Source organism: Mus pahari, chromosome 2, assembly GCF_900095145.1.
Source record: "Mus pahari chromosome 2, PAHARI_EIJ_v1.1, whole genome shotgun sequence".
NCBI classification, from domain to species: Eukaryota; Metazoa; Chordata; class Mammalia; order Rodentia; family Muridae; genus Mus; species Mus pahari.
Window position 1 is genome coordinate 94,840,172 of NC_034591.1, and position 27,267 is coordinate 94,867,438.

Below are 27,267 nucleotides of genomic sequence, written 5' to 3' on the forward strand. Positions count from 1 at the left end.
TTGCTTCACAAAATACAATTGTGCTAAATATTAAAGAATGTTAATAAAAATTAGATAAAATGCCAAGAGATCTTTTTTTTCACTTGCTCACAACTTCTTTTCACCTTTGTAAACGGTGACTTGTCAAAAAGTGTAAGTGTGATCAACATGATTTCCCAAAGCAATTTTCTAAGAGCAGATATAGATTAGCTGTGATCACCATGAGCTTTCCTGTTGTTTCTCTCACCTTTGGGTAAGTGTACCTTCCTTGGGACACTCAACAAAGGAAGAAAACCAGGATGTGAGGGTTTTTTTTTTGTTTTTTATTTTTTGTTTTTTTTTTCTTTTATAGCCTAAACAGGGACAACAGCCAGGAGATGATTCCAGTATCTGAATCAGACCTTAAGATGTTAATTAATTGCTTAACTAAAAATGTAGTTACCTAGGCCCATGTATCTGTGCCCTCAAATGCAGTGTCCACTAAGTAAATACAATAGTGTTACAGTGCACCGAACTCTAAGCTGGCTCATACAGATTCTATTCATGCTTCACATGAAGGGCAAGTTAAACACATCATGGGACTACATTTGTGCTGCTTTCTTTGTCATGTTTGCATGACCATTGGCCTTCAGACCCATAAGGAATGAAAGATGACTAGACTTTGAAACACAAAAGCTCTAGAGATCTGTATATAAGTTGTGTGGAATAGGATGAACAACAACCCAATCTGTTGGTTCTGAATGGTTCACTGTTTCTGTTTTGAAAGTACTGTTAAAATTACTGCATTTTGCACATTCTGAAAACACACTAGCATTCAATTAGTATCATGAGTATCCTCACCAAAATTCTTGACAGCATCCTCACATCTGTTACCAAACCTAACTGAGCACAGACTTGTTTTGATTATATATTGTAAATGTCCTTTACAAAGTTATTAACAGAATGCTACTTAGTATATGGACCTCTGGGCCTCGCTAGATAGAATTAAATGTTTTGTTTATAATTATGTTGGTTTAAAGTTTGATGGATGCCTGTGAACCTATTATGGATCAGCTCAGGAGTTTTCAAACAACCACTGGGTGCCTATTACTTCTGCAACTAAACCTATGTCCACATCTTTTACGTAATCTCTTCTATTTTATATTCATTCGAATTTTCATGATGACCCAACATTTATTCAAGTTCTAAAGGCTTTCCCAAGGTTCCTGTTTACTTGTGGACCTGTATCTCCCTAGGAGAAGGTGTTAAAACAGTTACTGCCCTTAGCACCCATGTTTACTAGTTTAGAGGGCCCCTGGACATCTTTCCATGTTCTCTACAGGATACTATTAATTTACTCATGCATTATGTATAAATATATATGCACAATATAAACACATATACTGTGTGCATGTGTTCATGTGTATGTGTGCAGGTATGTGTATGTGCATGTACACATCAAAGTCAACACCATTAAGCAGTTGTGTTCCTCTGATGCTTTCTTTTTTAGTTTTGAGACAGGATCTTTTAGTCAACCGGACTCAGATAGACTTGTTGGCCAGCAAACCCTTGTGACCCTACTATCTTTATTCCCCCAGTTCTGGGATTCCATGCTGGCAGTTCAGGAAGATCAAGCTTGTGTTCATATGCTTTTCTGCCAAGTACTTTACTGACTGAGCCACCCCCACCCTGTGTGTATGTGTGTGTGTGTGTGTTCAATTAAAAATATGTATATTGGTATTTTGTCTGTGTGCATATGTCTGTATACTAGGTGTACACTTTATGCCCATAGAGAACAGAAGAAGGCATTGGATCCTTTGTGCCTAGAGTTACAGATGGTTGTGAGTTACCATGTGGATGCTGGGGATCAAGTGAGGGTCTTCTGGAAGACCCTGAGGTTAACAGTAGCAGTTAAGAACAGCCAGCCCTCTGCACTGCTTAGCCACCTTTCTAGTCCATCATGTTGATATATTTTATGTCACATTGTATACTAACAGTCAGTGACAAGTCATCTTTATCAATTCATTTCAGTTGATCTCTAGTCACACTAGGTGCTACCAATAGAGAAAGCATGGCCTTGCTTTCAAAGGTTGAGAGAACAATAGGACAGGTATATCGTTCACACATGCAATGGAAACCAAAGGTGGGAAAGAATCCATTATCTTCTCCAGGCAATACTTTATGTACAGATTTATCCTAGAGACAGTAAAGGCAGAAGATTTTCTAAGCTCATCAAATGGGTGGGAGGTCGAAGAAGGTTGGGAAAGAAGGTGTGCAGAGGTAGGTGTGACGTGACATGTAAAATGGAAAGGGAGTGTTTCTCAAACAAACAGTTCACAATGGGCAATGACATGAAGACAGGCAAAAGAATGGGAAGCCCCAGCCAAGAGAACCAGCAAGGTGCACAACAGTGTGTGATGACTTGATTTTTCATAAGTAGCTACTTAATCAGGAGGACAGTGTAGAAGCTACGTTTGCTCCCTTTCTCAAATATACCTGTACTGGCTAGCTTTGTGTCAACTTGACACAGCTGGAGTTATCACAGAGAAAGGAGCTTTAGTTGGGGAAGTGCCCCCATGAGATCCAGCTGTGGGGCATTTCCTCAATTAGTGATCAAGGGGGAGAGGCCCCTTGTGGGTGGGACCATCTCTGGGCTGGTAGTCTTGGATTCTATAAGAGAGCAGGCTGAGCAAGCCAGGGGAGGCAAGCCAGTAAAAAAACATCCCTCCATGGCCTCTGCATCAGCTCCTGCTTTCTGACCTGCTTGAGTTCTAGTCCTGCATCCTTTGGTGATGAACAGCAGTATGGAAATGTAAGCCAAATAAACCCTTTCCTCCCCAACTTGCTTCTTGGTCATGATGTTTGTGCAGGAATAGAAACCCTGACTAAGACAATACCCCATACCTGTAACTCAGGCTGCTGCAGAGAAAACAACTAATCACCCTCATATCCTCTTCCTGCACTAAACCTCAGAATGGAAACAGGAGCCCCGAGGTTTCCCTCAGGTCAAAAACAGAAGAAACTACTGGAAGGTGTTGCTGCAGCAACTAGAACAAGCAATTTGGAGAAGGTCTTCTGAAATCAAAAGATGCTGTTGTGGTAATCTAGGGATTTTGGAAGTGGCAAACACAGGCCACCATGAGATATTTATGATATTTATTTATCCTAGAGATGTTGATCTCAGGCACTCATTTAAAAAATCATCTAGTGTCCAAATTTAGCTTTCAACATTGATTCTGCTTCACTTTGGGAAATCATGGAGACAAAATGAGTGGGCATGTGGAAGTTCATGTGGCCTGAAAAGCATAGCCCTATTTTTTGGGTTCTGAATGAATATGTGATGATCAGAACTGCTGTTCCATGGAGAGGGATGAGAATGGTAAAAAAAAAAAAAAAGTCACTCTCAATTTGTATGGTTTTCATTCCCTTGCAATTTTATAATCTTCTATTTTCTTGCTTTTCCCTTTCTAAACATTTCATGTGGATGGAATCATACAATACGCAGCCTTTTATCTAAATTCTTCCCCTTGGCAGATTTTCAAGGTTTATCTACACTGTAGAATATACTTTGAAATACAGCATACAAATTGTACCATGAGCATGCCACACTCTGCTCATCCAGTCATGTCTTTGATGGATATTCACTATTGTGAATAATGAACATGGCTCTGGATGTTTGTGAATATATTTCAAATATTCAGATTATTTCTTTTATTTTTTTAATATCTAGAAGTAGAATGGCTGGGATATACAATGATTTTATGATAGCCATTTTTGTAATTATTTATTTATTTATTTTATGTATATGTAAATATACTGCACCTGTCTTCAGACACACCAGAAGAGGGCATCGGATGCCACTAGAGATGGTTGTGAGATGGTTGTGTTTGCTAGGAATTGAACTCAGGACCTCTGGAAGAGCAGTCAGTGCTCTTAACCGCTAAGCCATCTCCCTAGTCCCTATGTTAGTTAGGCATTTTGAAAAATTGTTAATATATTTTCCAAATCATTGGGCTAATTTATATTCCTTTCTATAATGTATCAGGTATGAGGGCTCCATTGTACATTTCCTCCATCTTGTTATTGTGTTTTAAAAATTATACATAACTTTTGATATTTTGTGTATGTGTGTGTGTGTGTGTGTGTGTCCATGCGTGCATATGACCATGCAGGTGCCCATAAGGTTCAGAATAGGGCACTGGATTCCCTGGACCTAGAATTACATGTCATTATGAGGCACCTTATGTGGGTTCTAGTAACAAAATGAGTCATTTTTAAGAGAACTTCTAACTGCTGATCCATCCCTTTAGCCTCAACTCCCAAAGTTTTATGTTTATCATGTAAATAGAGTGAAAAATTAACCTAATTGTTTTTAGCCAGGACTTTTAGGAAACTAAAACTAAACTACATCCTATGTCATTAGGTGGAGACCATGTACTTGAATTCCAGTAGATTTCTAAGTAGACTGCACAAAGATATACACTCATGCTCCTTCTGTATTATAGGGGACAGAAAAAGGGTAATGTCACATCCCAAGCCAGACTATTTAGATGTCCCACTTTCTTACTGATAAAGAGGTTTCTCACTGCACTAGAGAAAATAAACTGATTTTCTCTATATCTAAAGACACCTGCCTTGGGTATTTCTTTGCAGCAATGAAAAAAATGGACTAATACATTCTTCACCTCTGTTCTCCTAAAGTTCTTCATCTCACTTTCTGATTACCACAAGCAGTACACAGAAAGCCAGACTCCCTTTTTTGACATGACACAGGAATACTGTTCACAGCTTCCCTTAGATGCAACAAATGTTCATGTCACCATTGATATTGTTCAACGGCAGCAATACCACCAAAATAGGACTTCCCTCACCCACTATGCTAGTCACTGCCCTGTTGCTGTGAAGAAGTACCTGACAGAAACTGTTAAAGGGGATGGCATACTTATGTTGGTCCACAGTAATGATGCTGGCCTACCGTGGAATGAAAGAGGCAACAAGCCACCTTAGAGCTGTCTGTCTAACTCCTCTTTCCAGTGCTGCAGTTGTAGCTACATGCTGCTGCTCTCAGCTTTTACATGAGTGCTTGCACTGATAAGACTTTACCCACCGAGTCATCTCCTCGGGCTCTGGGCTTATGTTCTGGGTAGGTATCACATGCCTCATCTCTCTCCCTATGATTCTCTATATCCACAAACACACGAATATAGATATGGCTTATAAAAGAACTTATTAAATAAGCTATTTACTAATCTCTATTGGTGACTAAAGCCCATGTTCTCTATTATTCTTATGGGTTGTCCTCTTGACAATAACTTGTACACTTTTATTTTCTTATTTTGGCATGTGTGTGTGTGTGTACACGCACTTGAGTCCCACATGGAAGTTGCAGGGGAATTGGTTCTCTCCTGGCATCTTATGAGATTCAGGAATTAAATTTAGCTTGTCAAATCTGCATGCAAGTACCTCTGCCTGCTGAACCACCCCTCTGGCCCAGCTGATGTATTTTAGGACAAACACTCTCTTTCTTTGGATCCTCAGAAACTGATACGGAGAGTCTAAACGGTTTGATTACTACTGAGTCAGAAATTGGCCCTTGGCCCTTTTGATGAGGATGACCTCATTTGAATTATATGAGTTATATGCAGAACTCAAATTCTATGAATTTCTGAGATGCTTCTAAAGTGGCCTGAGACTTGGCAATACACTGCCTTAAAAATCACAGATCCTGAGTAGGTGTGGAGGGATGTGTCTGAATGGATAATTAATCTTTGTTCTCCACGGGGAATCCCAAATCCCTTCAGATCAATGGAGCCAGGAGGTGGCATTTCAGTAAATAGCCAATAGTATTTTATGCCTCTCTTGAGAAGGTGGAACGAAATGATGTTTCCCTTAAGTATCGCAGAAAGAAACATTTTAAGGCACAAAAGCAGCTTAACAAAGGAAACAAGCAGAGCTCTATGTTCCTACAGTGCCTTTCAGAAATGTGGGAGAGTCATTTGCCAATCAAAATATGTTCTCTGCTTCAAGAAGTGAAAAATAAGGAACGAGAGAAAAAGGTCAGCAAAGTTCAAGGCTAAGACCTCTCCCATGGACAGACTAAGTGGCCCTGGACTAAAGGCATGCTCTAAGTGGACACCTTCAAACTAAGGGCAGGTGCATGTGTGGCTTGAGAGCTCAAGTTGATTTTTGGATCCACAGTAACTGGCTGAACTCTCTAGGATAGTAGACAGTCAAGAGAGAACTAGAGAGTAGTTAGGAAAGCCTTAATTTGGAGGAAAATGTTTGTACTTAACCCCCATGACACATTTAACACAGCAGAAGTCTTCTCATAATTTTTAAAATGTATTGATGTGTGTCAGTGTCTTCCCTGAGTGTATGCATGTGTATCGTGAGTTTAGAAGGGTCTCCTAGAACTGGAATGAGAGATGCCTATGAGCCATAAGGTGCATGTTGAGAACTGTATCCAGGTCTCCTGTTACAACAAGAGTCTCTGTGGCTGTTTGAATGAGCACAAGCCCTCGTTAGGCTCATGTATTGGCATGCTTGGTTTCTAGTTGATGAACTCTTTGGGAAGCATTTGATGTGTCCTTGTTAAAGTAGATTTGTTCTTGTTGAAGGAGATATGATGCTTGGGATGGGCTTTGAGGATTTAAAAGCCCACATCAGGCCCATTGTCCTGCTCCGCCTGATTCACAGAGGATCAGGATGTAAAGCTACTGCTCCAGTACCATGCCTATCTGCTTCCCAATATGATAATGGACTAACCCTATAAAGTTGTAAGCAAGTGTCCAATTAAATGCTTTCTTTTGTAAGAGTTGCTTTAGTTATGGTATCTCTTCACAGCTGTGTAACACTAAGACAAGTCCCCAACTAAAGACTTTTGAGTCATAGGAAACTTCTGGAATTTACCAGCATTTGCAATATGGAATGGTCTTCATCATAATCATTTGTTATTGTTTGGTGCTCTATTGTTATAAAAGACATACAGTCACCCTATATATTTATGTTTAATTAGATCAACAGGTGGGTGAAGTGTGAAAAGGCAATGCCCATCACCTTGTGTAGAAATGTATGCCATTGACTCCACCTACATGGGTGCATACGATAGAACTGCTGAGAAACTCAAAGTACAGGACTCAAAGGTGCACAACATTCTGCATCAAAGGCTGCTCTTCTTCTCCAAATTTAAGAACTAGCTCCACTTGCTTGATTTTTACATTTGGGAATGCATGTACATACACATCAGAGACCATTTTATGGGAGTTAGTATCCCTTCCACCACATGGTGACTAAACTCAAGTAGTCAGACTTGGCAGCAAGTACCTTTGTGCCTGGGGCCATCTCTCTAGTCCTCAGTTAGGCCATTTAAAAATATGAAAAACCTGAGAAGCTAGAGCTTCACTGTAGGACTTAGGGCAGAGCAGTCTCCTGGTTTCAGTTTTCAATTTAGTATTTTTACGTTTGATACCTCTTTGTTTCTCCCTCTTTCCCTTCCAATCTTCTCTCTCTCTCTCTCTCTCTCTCTCTCTCTCTCTCTCTCTCTCTGTGTGTGTGTGTGTGTGTGTGTGTGTGTGTGTCAGAGAGAGAGACAGAGACAGACAGACAGACAGACAGACAGACAGACACACACACACACACAGAAGGGGGTGTGTTACCAATGTGGAGGTCAGTGGACTTTCAGGAGTTAAATCTTTTGCAATCACGTAGGGCCTGCCTTAGCAGACAGACTTTACTCACTGAGCTCTCACACTTACCCCCAGTTTCCTATTTATATTCTGTAAATCTCTCAGCGAGGGAGTGTGGATTGTGATCCACAGTTTTATCCTTCTATCACAGTTGGTCAAGGAAAAGCCCAGGATTATGACAAGGCCCTGCTTGCAAAGATCAACTTCATTCATGTAACTTTTCTCTTCAATCAATATTCTATTTCTCCCAGAATCCCCAATGGCAGATGGCATCAAAGGAAGGAACATGGAGCAAAAACATGGAGCAAAGTGCCAAAGGAAAAGGCAGGTGATTTTAAAAGAAGAGAGAGAGAAAAAAAAAAGAAATAGCATTATAAAACTATGTGATATTACAGTATTGGAAAGATACCTTTAAACATCAAAAGTTATGCTCTCATTAAACAGATGAAAAAGTGAAAATGGTTTGTCTATCACCAGTGTGAAAAGCAGAGTCTTGCCAGGAAGTATCCCCTGCATCGGCCGACAGGTGCCCTGGACATTGTGCTCAACATGTGTCAGCTAGGGGGACATACAGAAGAACCAGAGCTCTCGGCACAAGGCTACACACTTGCTTTTCATAACACTTGTAAGCTGTGGAATATCGCAATGATGACCTAGATGGTCTCTGTATGGTCACCTTGGCCATGTAGGCACAAGACTACCCAGGCCAATTCCCTCAGGGAGACCTTCTACAGCTGCTCAGTGCAGATGCCTCTCAGATTTCTATACCTTTGATATGCTAGAATAGTCTGGGTAGTCTCCAGAGAGTCTGGATGGGGACTGTTCATTAGAAAGATCAATCGTCTGCCAGTCATGGTGGCACATACTCTTAATGCCAGCACTTGGGAGGCAGAAATAGGTGTTTTCAGTGAGTTTCAGTCCAGTCTGGTCTACATATGGAGTTCCAAGACAGCCATGACTATGTAGAAAGACTCTAACTCAAACAAACAAACAAACAGAAAGACAAAGAAAAACACACAAACCAACAAACTATCAAATAAGCAAACAGATTAATCAAAGAATCAGGAGACTGCAACTAGGGAAGAAGATTGGAAACTGAACTAAACTAGGTGACTAGTTATTTAATCACTGCTATGTCAGAAAGCTTCAGTACAAACTCTATACACCAACTCTCTGTAGACCTTTCTAGTTAGTGAACCCTCATATAAGATGGACTTTACCTGGGTCAGGTACATATCCTGGGTGAGGGATATATACCTCATTAACATCCTGTTTCCTCTGATCTTTCTGATCTTACCCATTTGAATTGCTTTGAGGTCTGTAGTGTGTGTGTGTGTGTGTGTGTGTGTGTGTGTGTGTGTGTGTGTGTGTTTAGGCAGATCTCATCATATAGTACATGGTAGCCTTGATCTTGGAGATTCTTTTAAACTCAATTTTCTAGGTATTGGGATGACATGTACTACTTCTATAACCTGCATAAAATCAATTTCCTTATTTATATATTTTTATTGTGTGTTTTCTTTTCTTCCTTTCTTTCTTTTTTTTTTTTTTTGCCTAACTGTATGTCTGGGTACTACATGTATGCTGGATACCTGTGGAATGCAGTAGATGGTATCAGATTCCCTGGAATTGTGGTTACAGAGCTGTTGAGAGCTACCATGTGGGTGCTCAGAGTTAAATGAGTGTCCTCTAGAAGAGCAGTGGGTGCTCTTTCCTGCTGAGCCACCACTCCTCCCTTCAAATCAAATCTTAAATATTTCAATTTTCCGTGAGTTCTTGGAGTTGTTAAGTTCTACCAAATGTTTCAGTTGAGGTCCTTGTGGTAACTATTAAATTCTCATATAGTTTTTGTGGAAATAAAAAATTAAGAGAGATTTAGTTTGCTGAAGGGAAAACAAAACTTGTCTGTGTGTCTTAGAGACTCCTTTGATAGGCTGGGCTACAGTTTATGTCAGAGGTAGTCCTGCAACCTCTGCCTTCCAGACATTGATAGCTTTTGTAAAGACGTGTTTACAGTACCCTAGGCTATGACTGCTCCTCCTTCTGGGACTTCCTCATGATTATGTACTATGTACCAACAACCCTCTCATAATTCTATCTAGTAATTATTATATTCATGGATTAACTGAGCTATGCCACCAATCTAAATTCATTCTAAACAATGCACATGAGTAACTGTACAATGCATAGAACACCTGGGAATTACTGTTATTTTGTCTCACCCCTTTCATTGTCCCCCTTTTACTTTCAAGAAACTTATTCCTCTGTCGTTTTGACGGAACTTATTTGTAGTTGAGTTTGTGTCTCTTTGAAATAAAAGTAGCAGTTTCCTTTATTTTAGTGTCATGTTAGAATTCTCAAGCTAATAAATGGGTCATGTGTATGAATGACATTGAGATCTTCAGTCCCTGAAATATATTTTACTTATTAGTGTTGTTATTGTGTGTGATGTGTACGTATGTGTGATACATATGTGTGTGTGCAGAAGCACATGTGAATTATATATGCATGATAATATATTTGTATGTCATTGTGTGTGTGTAGGTCAGAGGTCAACTCTGGGAGTCAGTAATATCATAGATAACCATGAGATCCAACAAGTAAAGAGGTTTGCACAGGGGCCATACACACTGAACCCACTTAGATCACCAGCCCACCCTCCGGCATTCTTCTCAAAGAATTTTGTCTCAACTTGCTCTTACATTAAATTTAGTATAAAATTAGGGTTTCTGTCTTGCAATTGAGACAGAAATAACATACATCAGAGTTTATAAACAACCATGTAATGTTCAATTGACTTGAAACTATCTTTTCCTGTATCACAGAAAAATCAACAAGTTGTATGAAAAACACATTCACTGAGAATAACCTCCCCTCTCTTTCTTTCTCCCAGCTTCTCTCCATCCCTTCTTCCCCTTCCTTCTTTTTTCTCTTTCTTTTTAAAGAAAAGATTCTCAACATGAATTACCTACTATTTTCTCATATATTATCAAGCTAGGATTTAACATCTTAATAATAGAGAAACATATGACATTCAATTTAAACTATCAATTATTAATTTAAAAATAAAAGGAAAATATGAATTTAAATAAATTCATTTATTCTATTGATTGCTACAAAATGCCATAATGGATGTTCATGCATTTTCTTGAACTGATTAGTCTTACTTGAGAATTAAACTATATTTTATTCCTTCTCCCCTAAACCCTTATGTTTCTCCCTTCCCTGATTCTGATTTTCTCCCTCCCAGCTTCTCTCTATCATTTATTTTCTCTTCCACATCTCTCCTCCTCTACACTTCTCTTGCTTTCCTCTCCTCCTAAATCTTCTTAAACAGAATAATAGACTCACATTCTCTGCAGAGTTACTGGAGAAACTAAATGTCAGGTTCCATACCAATTCATCAGCTATTAATTAACAATATCAACAACTCTTTCTTCATTACAGATAACACATTTCAATGATTACTTTTTTTAAAACAGAATTTATCTCAAAGGCCTTTTCCTGTTATCTACTGCAATAATAAAAAAAATCATCACCCAGTCATCATTTTAATGACTGATCATTCTCCCCTCACTAAAATTAAATCATAAAAGCTTTTAATTAAATTGAATGGTAACTGAATGACTTTAACCATGCAAAGAATTAAATTGAAGGATGCATTTTTCTCAAATCTTGACAACATGTAATGACGAGGCTTGACCTCCGTGATCAATTCTGATCATAGCAGGATGATGACTTCCTTGCCTAGGGGCATCCCCTACAAAAGACCTACTATTGAAAAAGCACATTCTGCTTCTTCTTTGAAAGAGGATCAACCAAATCACCAACACCTTAAGATAGACACATGAGCTGCAATATGTTAGCCCTTAAGAGTACTTACTCATTTTCAGAATGACTTGAGTTCAGATTCTAGTATACACATCAGGAAGCTCACAATGCCCTGTAACTCCAATTCAGGGGACACAATGCCCTTTTCTGGATTGAATGGGTACTCCTACATACAATGCACACACTTACACAGACACAGACACACACACACACACACACACACACACACACACACTTACACACACACACACACAAATACACCCATGTCTTTAAAAGAGATGACACCATATTGCAACCTTAGGAACAACAAAAAGGATCAGACCACCTAAAATATTGTTTATTAAAAATTATATTAATTGAAAATTTCATATAACATGTGTTGATTATATTCATCCACACTCCTCCCAACTTTTCCAAAATTCACCCTTCCTCCTCCTTCCTCCCTTAGAAGTCACTATCTTAATTGGACTCTTCATTCTTATTTAAATTTTAATTCCATTTATTTATTTTCTGTGTGTATGTGTAGGTGCATGTGTCATGGTTAATGTGATGTCATCAATGGACAACTGTGGGAATAGGTGCTCTCCTTCTACTATGTGAATCTCAGGGATCAAACTCTGGTCATTACCCTTGGTGGTCAGCTCCTTTACCTGCGAAACCAGCTCTACAGTCTTGACTCTACCTTTCAGAAAAAATAGCATAGCACAAAGTTGTCCTGTAGCTTTCCTTTATATACTTAATAGGCACAAATTCAAACTATCCAGTTAAAGTTTAGAATCAGTTAATTCAGATAATTATTTAGTATAAGCATGGCTCACTAATGAATGGGATGTACTCATACTCAAAACAATAAGTGCTAATGTGAAACCCAATAGCACTATCTTGAAATACTTACTTGTATGTAAATGGACATGGGAATGTTCATGGCAAACAGGATGAAGTGGAAGAGAGAGTGTAGAAAGGGGAGAAGATGAGCATGATAACTTCCCTTTTCTGACTTTTTCCTCAGTCTAACTCCTAACATATGGATCCTGCGTAGCCCAAAGCTATCAGTTTCTAGGACTGAGACTTACAAATACGACTGATGTCCCTTGGACAAAACACATAAACTGGGAATTAAATAACATATTTGGTCTTTGGAAATCACATCCTGAAAATGTAGTCAGTTCTGTAATTAAATTCCAAATCATTTTTGCCATCAGTTTTGTAGCAGATGAGATGGTGCTTCTGTTCAGCTCTCATCCACAGACTGAGTTTCCAGAAACTCTTAGCAGGTTATTTCCAGATTATTGCCTGAGTGACAGTTACATGTGTCTAATAATTTACTAGAGTCAATGGATTTCTTTAAAATGAATTCAGTGAAATGTTATTTATCTAGATATGAATAATACATTGATAAAGGGAAGAGGAGTAGTTGGGAAATACTTTTTAAAATGATGTGTTACAGCAATGATAAGTATTTATACATCAACATACTGCTTGCTGATAAGATTTAACTAGCCCTATTTTGAAATAGTATGGATGTGGTTCATATGCGAGTGGACTCCTATCTAAAGGGATGGTCTTCCACTACAGGCCAGGAAACATTCACTGAGAGAGCCTGCGATAGGCCAGTCTGATTTAAAACATTTGCCAGGAGAGGTCCTCCAAAGCTTTGAGCTTTCTTCTTTTAATTTAATTCTTACATGAAAAATTTCTCCCAGAAACACATTCAATATTTGCTGATCAAGCCTGAGTTATTGACAATTCAAAGCAACCATTGGAGGAAATTTGTCCTCAAGTTCATGTGTATGAAGGGAAAGTGTGACTTTGAAGATAAAGATCTTGTCCATCTTGTTGGCTATATCACATTGTTGGAACTAGGTAGAGTAGAGTTAAGTGTTCTAGTTTCATTTCAGTTGCTGTGATAAAATACATTAAGAACAACTTGGGGAGAAATGCTCTGAGATTAGTTTGTTGTAGCTATTGTTGTTGTTGTTGTCATCATCATTTGCTCTGTTTTTAACCACACAATTCCAGAGTACAGTGCATCATTGTGAGGAAGTCAAGGTCAATCTTGAAACAGCCAAATCACATCCACAGTTAAGAGCAGAGAACAATGAATGCATGTTTAGTGCTTAGCTACCTCCTTCTATTCTTATGTAGTACAGGACCCCAAACAAGGGAATGGTGCTGCTTATGTCCAGCCTAGGTTTTCTCATGCCATTTAAGAAAATCAAGATAATCTCCCAAATCAGACATGCCTACTGACCAACACAATGGAAACAGCCCCTTATCGAGATTCTTCCCATGTGATCCTAGGTTGTGTCACGTTGGCATTTGCAACTAAGGAAAACTTGTCATCTTAATATTAACAGGCATGCCATATACCATACACTTCACAAATACATCTGTCTGTTTTACAGGAACCAGGGCAGAGAGATGTTATCTATTATTCCATTAGATATTAATTCATTTTCCCAGACTTAGTCTTCTCATCCTATAGAAAACCAAACACTCCACTATTCGAAAAGAGTCTTTATCAGTAAAGAGTCATTTGGCTTTTCAGGACAGATTTGGATTTCAAAATTATATGGGAACATGATTTTTGTTTTTTATGCGGAGGCTTGGACTTATATTTTCAAAGATAATCTTCACTAGGAGTGACTTTCAAAGTTCTCTTTTGCCCTGCACTTCCATAGTGGCTCTCAATCTTAAACTTTCAGTCTTATAAATAGCCACCTGAATGTGTTAGAGAACCCAGAAGATTCTTAGTTAATCCTGTGGAGAGTAGATATGACTGTCATGTGAATATGTCTTCCAAAGTTTATCCAAGTGCTCAATTTATTGTAAATTACATATTCTTAACAGAAGTCTATGGTGTTTGTTTACCTGGTAGAAGACTGAGTTGTCTAAGACTGTTGTTATCTGAATTGAAGTGTGTGATACTCCAAAAATTATAGTACAGTGGTATGCCAATTTTCGTCAGCCTCAAAAAACAGTGATTTAAAGAGACTGTCACATAAGTCAAAGCAAAATTTCAGGGGCTCTGTTAAAACATCAACTGAAGCTTGATTGAATTCTGCCCCCAAATTTTTCTTCATCACATTAACATCATGGTCTGGGTTTAATCCAGTGTATTAATAAGCCCCCTGGTGAAAAAAAAATACGTGATTGAGTTCTCCATTCTAAAGCAGGAAGGTAAGCTATTGGTACATGCAGAAACCAGTATCTTTTCTATATTCTGAGCCATTTTGTGTGTGTGTGTGTGGTGGGGGGGTTGGGTGGGTGTTCACACTGGATATAGTCCCAGCAGACATGGAACTTACTCTGTTGACCAGAGTAAGTAAGAGTGATCTCAGATTCAGAGATCTGCCTGCCTCTGTCTCTCCTATGCTGAGATTAAAGGTATTTACCACTACTGCCGACTGGCTAAAAGTGTAGGCCAGGCTGGTCTTGAACTCATGATCTTCCAGCCTCCACCTCTTTCAGTAAATTCTACTAGCATGTACCACCATAACTAGCCTGAGCCAGTTTTGTGCTTTTAGTAGAAAGGATAGGTAAGAAACTGAAAAAAAATACAAAGAAAATCCCAACACACAAAAATGAGAAAGTCTAGCCTTAGGGTTTGGATAAGGCAAGGAAGCTAGGAGGAATAGATACATAGGTGCTCATAGGACCTGGACGGGTAGAGGAAGGAATGGAAGGCAGGTTGTGGACCCAGGGGAAGGGTTGAGCATCTGATTCATGGTTTCTCTGGAAGATACTACTTTTCAATATTAATTATATTAGTCAAAGTAATGCACTTGGGTCTTACATTTCAGTCAATTTTGCAAGGCTTGGCTTATGGGCCTGGAGAAAGTATAAGGGCAACCTTGGCTTCTTGGGTAATGAATTTGGCTAAGTGAGTCAAAACTCTCCTTGTTGCTAACGATGTTAACTCAAACACAGCTCACAGGACTCTAAGAAAATAGGACAGGAAGTTTTTAACTTCAAGTTGATATTTGAATAGTTCATAAAGAACATTGTTAATTAGTTTTAAATGTTTTAATTATAATAAATTAATATGAAAGAAACAAGTGGGAAAAGTACCAACAGTTACCATATGCTTGATAAAAAGATTGCCCAGAATTATCAGATTGCAATATGCATGCATGTATATGCATGCTCATGTTTGTTTGTGTGTGTATTTGTGTGTGTACGTGTGTGTGTACGTGTGTACGTGTGTGTGTGTGTGTGTGTGTGTGTGTGTGTGTGCATGCATGCATAGATGTCATTTCTTAGGCACCATCCACTCTTTTGATTTTTTGAGAGTGATTCTTTCATTGGCCTGGAACTGGCAAAGTAGAAGAGGCTGGCTGACCAATTAGTTCCAAAGATCAGTCCACCTCTGCTTTCCCTTACAAGAACTGAGATTACAATCATATGCTATCATGCCTGGCTTTTGTTAAAATGTGAGTTGTGATGATCAAACTAATTCTCCTGCATTCCCAGCAAGCACTTTATCTGCTGAGCCATATTCCTAGTTCAAGAATGTTCATTTATAAGTAGAAGGCCATTGAGGAGCACAGGCATACAGCTCTTATGCACAAACCCATTTCTGATGTTAAAAAGGATGAAAATATCATAATGAAGTTGAATGAATTTGGAATGGAAGGAAAGAAATCCTACTCTCATTTGCCTGAATGATGAAGCCCGATATTGAAACATTCTTGAAAAAATATCTAAATTACATTATAAAAGTTTGAGTTCCAACAGAGCAAAGACGTGATATAACTTGCCAAAGTCTGAATGTGCATCACATTCACAAGGGCTTATTGAATAAGTTACTCATATTTCCATCACTGCTCAAAATGAGTACATGAAGTGGTTCGAGTGAGCATAGCTCCTATCGGCCCATGAGCTTGAATACTTGGCTCCACTTGGTAAACTATTGGGAAAAGATTAGAAGATGGAGCCTTGTTGGAGGAGGTGTGTCACTGGAAGTAGGTTTTAAGGTTTCAAGAGACCTGTCACATTTTTGAGGTAGCTCTCTGCCTCCTTCTTGTGGATCAGATAAGAGGTCTCAGCTGCTCTAGTCACAGGTACCATGCTTTTACCCTCTCCCGTAGACTCAGTGCCTCTGTAGACACAAGTCCAACTGTTATGAGTTGCCTTGGTCCTTGTGTTTTATCAAGTAACTGGTACACCTGGGACAATCAACTTTTGACAGTCTTAGCCAATGCCTGCTTAGGGATTTCCACTGCTTTGGGATTTTGGTAACTTAGTATATTATGATCAGGTGCACATCAGAGAATGAATGTAGGTTCAAAAACTGAAAAAGGAATGAAAAGGTTCTGTATGTGCCCTTCAAGGGCACACACCCAATAACCTAACTGTCTTTTATTACTTTCAAACCCCTAAAGTTTTCACTAATTCCCAACAGTACCACATCAAATCCAGGCCTTTTATTCATGGGCCACCATTCAAGAGAAAAATAATGTTGGGGACTTATGGGACAATGTTTTCTTACAATACTGCATCGCACCACCTCACTCCCAGGAGTGCACTTAGCTACTTAAAGCCAGTCTTGAAAAAAAAAAAAAACATCACTTCTCAGAAAAGTGTTAGAGCCTAGAGCCCTTGCATTCAAAGCAACCTTACTAGTTTTCTTATCAGTGTTTGGGCCTTAGACTAGTACAGTAGTCACCTGTGACCATAAAAAGGCTAGAAATGGATTTTTTATTTTTCTTTTGATATTTTGGCCTTCTAAGTGTTGTCATCTGTATCCCATACCAATGATTCAGAGAACAATAAATACACCTAACAGGACTGAATGAAATTAAATCTTTCTTCAGTGATTTATAAGACAGCATGGGATTATTGTTGGGAATATAAATTTTCATTTTATAGGAATTGAGATGGCAGAGTGTGTGTAAGAAATTAGATAGAAACTTTCTGAGATTTATCTTTCCACAGCTTCTGATTTTTGTTACCATCATTTGTCTGTAAATGAGAGGTTTTGACTCTAATTAGAGGTTGAGTTCTAAATGAGAATCTGTAAGAAAAACTGAAAAAAAAAAAAACCTCAAAAACAAAAAAACAAAACAGATGGTCTGTGCCCATAGGCAAGTCATTCAACTTCTTGGTAGCATGGCTTTGACACCTTGAAATCAAAATAAAATCAAATAACAAGAAATCCATATCTGACAGGACCCTAACTTTAAAAATATCGCAAAGGGAATCAGGAGCCAACTTAGCTATCTTTATCCCTGGTTGCATTCCACACCCATCCACCTGATGACCACTCCTTTCTATTTCTGGCTGTAATTTAGTTGAAAACTATGACAGAGTGTGCTTGCATCAGGGATTCAGGATGCTGTGCACAGCCATGTCTGTCACAGGCACAAACAACCTTTTGGACAATGGCTTCCTTTCCAACTTTCACAGCACTGGAAATGCCCAGAAAAACAAGAGTTAGATTTATTGAGTCTGCATTGACCCTGGGATCCTGCCTGCTTCTCCAGGCAGACAACCCCCATTTTAGACGAGCAAAAACTAAGTCTGGATTTATGAAAAAGCTTTTGCTTAAGTGGTGGATATACCAGAGAGAAGACACTGTTGGATCTGAGGGAGATACTCTGGTAAGTTTCTTCTTGTCACAGAAGGAAATCTGACAACCTTTAGCCTCATCCTCCTTGGAACACCTACCAGCTCAACCTCCTGCTTTTGCCTGGATTTCACCTGTTGCTCCCATTACCCAGTATTTTTTTTTTTTCCTTCAGATCTCTCAGGAAATGTGCCCTCCTCAGAGGTCTTTGTTCAGCAGGCCTTCAGTTTCCACTATTTTGTGCTGCCATCAAAATGTATACTGTCCCTCTTTACATGTCACTTCTGGCTATGTACCCGGGTGACAATCATTCATGAGGGCAGAGGAGACTCTCTTAACATTACAAACAACATGCCTTAAACCAGAGCCTTCTTAGCAAAGTCTGCTTAAGCTGCTATTTCAGTAGCTTGCCCTGTGTCAGATCCAAGACTTATTCTCTGTTAGTATAGGCAATAGCACTGGCTTCACTCTTCTTCCTACAAAATGCATGCATTTTCAGTATGATGCTGCTAGGATATTGTGCTTTAAAGAAGTGATTGAACAATGAGTATTCTTTTTTTTCTGAATGGGATCAAAGGTATTATTTCTTTTCTTTTCTTTCTTTCTTTCTTTCTTTCTTTCTTTCTTTCTTTCTTTCTTTCTTTCTTTCATTTCTTCTTCTTCTTCTTCTTCTTCTTCTTCTTCTTCTTCTTCTTCTTCTTCTTCTTCTTCTTCTTCTTCTTCTTCTTCTTCTTCTTCTTCCTCTTCTTNCTTCTTCTTCTTCTTCTTCTTCTTCTTCTTCTTCTTCTTCTTCTTCTTCTTCTTCTTCTTCTTCTTCTTCTTCTTCTTCTTCTTCCTCTTCTTCTTTTTGGTTTTTTGAGACAGGGTTTTTCTCTGTGTAGCCTTGGCTGTCCTGGAACTCACTCTGTAGACCAGGCTGGCCTCGAACTCAGAAATACCACCTGCCTCTGCCTCCTGAGTGCTGGGATTAAAGGCGTGCATCACCACGCCTGGCCTGGATCAAAGGTATTATAATATAAACTTTCACATAGCATCTGGTTAGCTTATCTTTCTGTCTTCCACATAGGGGATACATGGCAGAAATGTCCTTGTCAGAACAAATGTCCAAGGTGTCAACTTGGGCTTTGTAGTCCCCAGACTATGAACAATTAATTCTTATTGTTTATAAACTACCAAATCTGTGCTACTCTGTTATAGCATCTTAAATTCTAGCCTGTCTTATTCTCAGTTCATTCTCAGTCCCTCTGTCTGTTTCCTGTTTCATTCTCCCCCATAATGTCTATCTTATTCTCTGAATACTGTCCAAAGACAATACATTTGTTAAATTTGTGCCATCCACATGGCATCTTCTAATAGTTAGTGGGTAATGGCAATGAGATGTGTCCATGAAGGCTGTCCGAGACTGTGGGTGGGAACAAGACGGGAACATTTGGGGACAGTGTCCTAAACCTCCTGTATCCTGCAGAGGACTACAGAGCTAGACAAGTATTTCCTTCTCTATCCTAAAAGATATCAGTGCTTAGGAAGTATCCCAGTCTGCGCTAGGAGCACATTTTAGAATACACACCCTCTTTTACCCCTATCCTCATTCTGATCTGGGACACTGACTGGGAAATTTGGCCATTAAACCTCTTTTCCTTCTTGTCTGGAAACATGGTCCAATTTTCTTTACTTCCCAGTACTGAGTTCCAAAAGAAACTTCCAAGGGAAACAAAACCTGATAAAAGATGTTTTGAAATACTAGGCATCAATTAGCCTTCATGCATTATGATGACATGAGGAATTTGCTGCAGTGTCCTGTAATGAGTCACTAAGCTTGCAGCACACCTGGGTGCAGCAAAGCCACCAAGTAGGTACCCGTGGGAGAAAAATTGGCAAGAGGCAAGAGTACAGCTGTCGCTGGCCCACAGGCTTCTGAATAGAACCTCCCCACCCCCATCCCTAGCCACCTACTACCATCTGCTGCTCCACACGGGAATCAAACACACATCCCAGGGGGTGATGCCATTGGACAAGAGCTTTCTGTGTGCCTACCCAAGCTAGTCACATAACGACTTCCTAGGCAAGAGGGCCATTCCAGAGAGTGATGGAGATGTTAGTGGAAGGAGCTGCAAGATAACACACATGGTATAAAATAATACCAGGCACTACTCTAAGAATATGAAATAATTTACAAGCCAGTAACCAATCTTCTGTAGGTAAATCCTATGATTTGTATATGACCTCTGGTACGAAAACTAATTTGTCAGATGGGGAAACTGGAAGTGTAATGTTACATTCCTCGATAAGACCACAGAGTCAGATAAGACTGCCTTAGTTAGAGTTTCCATTGTTGTGAAGAGACACCATGACCAAGGTAATGAAGGGAAATGAAATTTAAGGCCTGGGATTCATGTAACTTTAAAAGAAAATTGTGTGAATTCAAGGTTCAAATAATATGAGACAAATAGAGAAGCATTAGGAACTTGAAGACTGGAGCAGATCCAGGCACGCTCAGGCAGACAAATCCATAGGCCCTTTGTGGTAAACAAGTCCAGGCAAACCCCTTGTTAAGGCATTCCTGAGGTCAAGTTGACTGGGAATGGCGATAAAATAGAAAAAAAAATACAAAAACTGGTCTGAGCTATTTTGACTGATTCATCGGCTATCTGGTGGCCAGGGTCATGCTGACCCAGTCACAAGCCACTATCCCAGACCCACCCCGGAATTGCTGATGCTTCAATTTACATGTACTAAATGAACCAATTGTGTGCAGCTGCGCCAACTTCTCCCAACCCCTGACCCTTTTCCTCTAAAAACCCCTATCTTTTGAGCCTCGTGGTCGATGCCTATGCCTCCTGTGTGAGGCAAGCATCCGCCTGGAGCTCCACCATTAAACTGCCTCATGCTTTTGCAACAAGAAGGTCTCTCTCGTGTTTTTTTTTGGGACACCCTGACTCCCGTGACCTGAGGGGATCCCCGAGAGGGGGTCTAAAGTAACTTTTATGAAGGAAAGCATTTAACAGGGACTAACTTCAGAGGTTCAGTACATAATCATCACCTGAGAAAGAATGGCAGAAGGCAGGCAGACACGGTGCTGGAAGAGCCAAGGGTTCTACATCTTTATTCAAAGGCAGCCAGGAGGAGGATCTCTTTAGCACTTGGCAGAGCTTGAGCATATAGACCTCAAAGCCCACTCCCACAGTGGCAAACTTCCTCTACCAAGGCCATAACTCCTCCAATAATAATACCATACGTTCTAGTAGTTCCACTTCCCTCTGGCCAAGCATATTCAAAACCAATATTCTGAATTTGATACTCTACCACAGTTATTCATACAGAATATGTGGAAATTAAATAAAAAAAAAGAAAAGTTACAGCCTAAATATTCTAATTTCCAGGATTCTATTGAAAATGACAGAACTGGAGAGAGTTTAGCAGTTAAGAGCTTTTGAGTTTGGGTCACAGCATCTACATCAGACCGCTTACAACCACCTGTATCTCTAACTTCATGGGATCCAAAACACTATTCTGGCCTCCAAAGCCAAAGATACCTCAATGCACATATAAACCACACATGCACACACAAAAATGAATTATCAACAAGATGTTCAGAAGGAAGAAAATGATTTAATTAGACGTTCCCTAGACAGAACCAAAATTTTACTTCTCAAAAACATTGTATTGGTAGAACATACATGGAAGACTATATCCTAGAAGGTCTCTTATTTTAGCTGTTATTGTTCTGAATTGAGGATGTAAAAGGAAGTCATCCAAAGATCTAGAAGATCATACAGACAAGAGTAGATGCACCAGGAAGTAAACTGGGTAACAACACAGAATAATATAAAATAATTGAGCTAAAAGTGGACACAGCAGAAAAACGTATGGTTAACCACATAAAGATGAAAAGGATCTTTGTTCTGTATGACCTTTGGATTAGAGAAATGTCTCAAGGAATGGTCTCTGTACCTTTAACATTGAGTAGATGACTTAAGAGGCTAAGCTGAGAAATTAGAATGCCATTGTGGCTTTTCATCCTCAACACCAATTTCTTCTGACATTTGAAATCCCCTTCACTGTTTTTACTAGTAGATGTTCCTTCCTTGAGATCAGGTCTGCAACCTAGTCTTTGTATTGATAGCAGAAAGACTATTAATACACTCATGTCATTAAGTCTTTCATACCCATATTCCATCTATGATGGTCCTGCTGAATAACTGTTAGACACTTTATCCAGGGTATGAGATACTTTCTGCTGTATTTTAGTGGGATCAATGGAATTTACTTTCTTGTATGGTTAATGTAGATACAAACATCTTTAGTTTTTCATTTTAATGTTGTCCCTTCATGCTCTTTCACAAAGTTATCACTTTATCTCTCCATATCATTTCCACAGATATCCATCTCACCACATTTTTAAGTCCCTACCTTGTACACAGACACATATACTTTATCTCCAAACAAATATCAACTGTAACAAACAGTATGCCAGTGGAGAGGTGTTTTTGACTTCATAGGAAGAAAGGATGCGGAAATAGGAAATTTCCATTATGATGTAGTATAAAGTGTCTGCAAAATGTCTTAGTCCTCTTGTCGGTACCGTCCCTGTGCTAGTTTTATTTATTTATTTTTTAACCATGTGTCCATGAGATTAGTGAACAATGACTTTTAATAATGGGATTCCAGGCATCAGTCATTATTGAAGCAGATGGTGGTGGGCACTCAATTCTACTGAAATCAGAGCCTCTAAACATTTGCTTCTTGTGCCAAATGGGTAAAACTAAAATGTAAAAGAAAGATATGATCGCCAGGCCATGGGATAATTTCTGTTATTTTCTAGTGAGATCAAAGTCTGACACATTCTTGTATGATTACTGTAGAGACAAAGATGGATATTGCTGGGCCTGATATTCAAATCTAGATGACATTTCTAGACTTATTTATGAAATAGGTAAGCTGGGAAATGCAATCGCTATTTGTAAATCACTTTGCTATAACCTTCTTCTCCAATGTTGTTAAATGGCAAAATGCAATGGCTGCTATTTTAGCTATGAGCAGAAGAAAATAAATCCTTGTGGCAGCATGCATCTGTCAAGGGATTTGGTGATCTCCAAAGCATTTCTTGGTATTAAGCAAGCAATCTTACACGTCTAAGGGCAATTGTCATTGATATGTGTGAGCTACATATTCTATTATTTATGGTTAAGTGCAAATTCAATAGGATATGTTTAAGAAAAATGCATAATTAAGGGACATGTGCATTAAAATACCTAACATGGTAATTATGAATCCTGTGTGGATAATTTAGACACACTGACATTATAATGTGCTTTAATGTACCTGGGTACAGCTTTCAGTGCAAAAATGGGTTTCTTTCAGAAAGTTTGTATAGAATTACAGTAAGTGTTGCTGAAGAAGTGTTCAGTGCTGCCAAGGGTTTCAGTAAGACATGCTGCAGAACAGTGCAATTGGTTTTAGACTAGAAGATAAAAGGAGGTATCCAGTGGGACTTACTACAGTAATAAAAATATAAGAATATTTGTACCATTGAACATGGTAACTGACACTGCCCATATGAAAATACAATGGGTATAATGATGACCAAAAGCTAACTCAAATGATTAATTTAAATAGATGTATACAAAGCTAATGGTTGCCATGTTGAAATCTGAGCTATCCTACAAAATTCACCACACACAAAAAAATGTCCCCTGCTTTAAATCACTCAGTTTTCTCATTTGTACTTTGCAAAAAATGACTGTTTGGGAACATCATACATGCATGTAAAATGTTCTGATAAAATGACTGTTTGGGAACATCATACATGCATGTAAAATGTTTTGTTAAAACTCATCCCATCCCTCCAATTCCCTCCCTATACCACCCAGAACTTTCCCCTCTCATGTTATCTATTCCTTCACACGTTCTTTGTTTGTTTGTTTGTTTGTTTGTTTGGAACCCAGTGAGTCTACTTAATGCTGTCTATATGTTGAAGGGTGTAGGCTGATCTACAAGAGCATGAACAGTTTCTTAGTGGCTGAATTTTTGGAGAAAGCTTATTATACCTCACCCAGCAGCAATCAAGTGTCAACAACTTCTTCTGACCTAGAGTTGGAACTTGATAAACCCCTCCCTACCCATTCTAGCATTTTGGTAGTTCGATCTTGTGCAGTCTATATGCATGCAGTTAGAGTCCCTGTAATTTTAGGTATGCAGCATGCAATGTTATGTCCCACCTAGAAACTACTGTTTTGATGAAGATGGACAATATTTCAGGCTCTTATAGTCCCCCTTCTCCCCAAGTGCATGATGATGCCCAGTCCTTGGGTGAAGAGACTGATATAGATGTCCCATTTAGGACTGAGCACTCCCCAGCATTGCGTTTTCTGCACTTGGGACATTTATGGGTCTCTGCATAAATTACCACTCATTATATAAAGAGCTTCTCTGCTAGAGAAGCATAAGTACATAGGTATGAAGCTAAGAACTCAGAGACATGTATTACTATGCCCATTTAGCAGAATAACAAACAGCATTGTGTTATCCCCTAGAAGTTCTGACCTAGCTAGCCAAAGGCCAGTATTAGGCATGAGTTCTATTTTGTGGAGTGGGCTTTACATCCAATTATAAACTGTTTGGTCACTCACCTAACATCTCATGTGTGAAATAATTTGAACAAAGTAATTCTCAACATTTTGTCAACTTCCAATTTTAATCTACAATCATCAGTCCACAAAGTGAAACAAAAACCATTGACAATCATATATCTTGCTACGAAGCACCTGTTTTCCACCTTGATCCAAGCAGATGAAAAGAATGCTCTAAAATGAGTCTTCAGAAAGTTCCATTCCTTGCTGTCAGGGAATTTGTGTGAGCTTTTTCTATTATTATTTCTGTTACTGTCATTCATCTTTAGATTTGAAAACTTTGAAAGTCATAAGTTTTACATCTTAAGAACCTTTCTGGAGGTTTGTGTTCAGGGCATGGTATAGTTAGAATAGATAATGTTTAAATAACCAACAGGATAGGAAGAGGTGATGATATGTCCACATTATTGATTAAAACACTGTGAATTCTTTTCTGTCTGAACCTTGCAGAAACTGGCTTCCCCAACAGAGAAGAATATGGCCCTAGAGCCTGAGATTTGGAGATTAGTCTTAGAGGTATATTCAGAAAAAGTAAAGGGAAGTCTACAGAGCTATACAGCTTTACAGAGCACAAACATGCATCATACACTCAGAGATATTAGAGGGAATGGAGAAGCTCTGGGGACACATATCTCCCCAGTGGTTTCATTTTTAAGAAACTCTCTCTGAATTATTGCAATAAAGAAAACATATTAATACTGAAAAATAGAATTATCATTAATAAACAACCTCAGAATCACACATGGCATGAAAGTGATTCTGAGTTACCCATGAAGCTGTATACTCACAGCATCCCTGCAACAGTGAGATGCTGGGAAACCATCTATTCCTTTACTAACAGGAAAAGGGTTAGTGGTATGTCTACAGAACAGAACACTCTGTTTCCAATAAAAGAGGAGAAATAGAGAAAAGAAACATTTTCCAAGTTTCTAGTTACTATTAATTAAGAAATACATATGAAAAAACGTGATGTGCAGCTTTATAGATTTAGGATCACCAAATATGTAGTATGGAGATCCTCATATATAAAACAGGTTCCCAAGTATATTAGTATACATATTTATATATAAGTAGGTACCAAAATATTTGTAAGATTTCTGTCACAGTTGAGTTACTGTCCTTTTAAATACATATTCTAGTTTCTGATAGTATTACCATATATTTGTAATTAAAAGGAAAGTTATTAATATTACCAAAAATTATTTTTTAAAAGTTGTGGGGACGAGTATACTAGCCCAAGTTGTAGACTCTTTGACCTGTATGCACAAAGGCCTACCTTTGGTTCTCAGAAATCTTATTTTTTGTTTTACTTATTTTGTTTATTTTTGAGACAGTTTCTCTGTATGCCCTAGATGTCTTGGGATTTATTATATAGGCCAAGATGGCCTCAAATTCACAGAGATCCTTCTGTCTCTGCTTCGAGAGTGCTGGGCATAATGGTATGTGCTACCATGCCCAGCTCCCAGAAACAGTATTAATAACAAAAGGGAAATGAGGATAGTGTCTACTTATAGTCTCATCACTGGGAAGACAGAGGCATGTAGATCCCTGGGATTTACAGGCCATTGAATCTAGCTGAATGAAAAGTCCAGGCTAATGAGAGAGCCTATATCAAGAAAATTGACGGGAAGCAGCTGAGGATGATACCTGAGTTTGATCTTTGGCCTTCATTTGCAGGCTGCAACACACGTTCCTTCACATATTAATATTACATACACATAATAAACCCATATGCATTTCCACACATGTACACACACACGCGCACACACACACACACACAAAGTGAGAAACTCAATGATTCAATGTATTAATAAAATAGTAATAAGTGTATGGTGGCATATGCCTTTAATTCTAGCATGTGAGAGGCAGAGGCAGGTATATTTCTGCAAATTTCAGGCTAGCTTCATTGACACAGTGAGTTCTAGGCCAGTCAGGAAAAACAGAGAGACCCTGTCTCAAAACACAAAACAAAACAAACAAGCAAAAAGCAAATGAAAAAAACAAAAGAGCAAGTGTCTGACTTTGCAGACATAACTGTATCCCTAGAACTCATATGAGCAATATTATGTTGTAGGATACCAAGAAAGGGTTAATAGTCTTACTGAAACATCCTCTTCAGACATGAAGAAATTCCAGTTCATTTAATGGTGGATACCTGTTAATAAAAGGCTATAAATATTCATCACTCATTTTTTTGTCTTTGGTTTTATGTAAACTGCAAGTAAAATTTTTAAATACTTAAAAAATTGGATAACTATAATTATTTCTTAGTGTGTATGTATTTCCAGATGCACTTGTGTGTGTGCACATGTGTGCACATGTGTGTAGAGACAAGAGAGCAAATTTGAGAATCATTCCTTAGGTGTCATTCACTTGGTTTTTGGAGATAGAGTCTTCTTCATCACAACATGATTAAGAGACTACCCCATTCAGGGATCCATCCCATCATCAGCCACCAAACCCAGATACTAATGCACATGCCAGCAAGATTCTGCTGAAGGGACCCTGCTGATATAGCGGCCTCTTGTGAGGCTATGCCAGTGCCTGGCAAACACAGAAGTGGATGCTCACAGTCAGCTATTGGATGGAACACAGG

General features: G+C 38.8%; 1 protein-coding gene across 2 annotated transcripts in view; it reads right to left on the bottom strand.

Annotated features, from left to right (window-relative positions):
- Ctnna2 (catenin alpha 2) overlaps positions 1-27,267 on the bottom strand; it is a 1,093,074-nt gene that overhangs the window by 381,177 nt on the left and 684,630 nt on the right. The window lies entirely within an intron of this gene.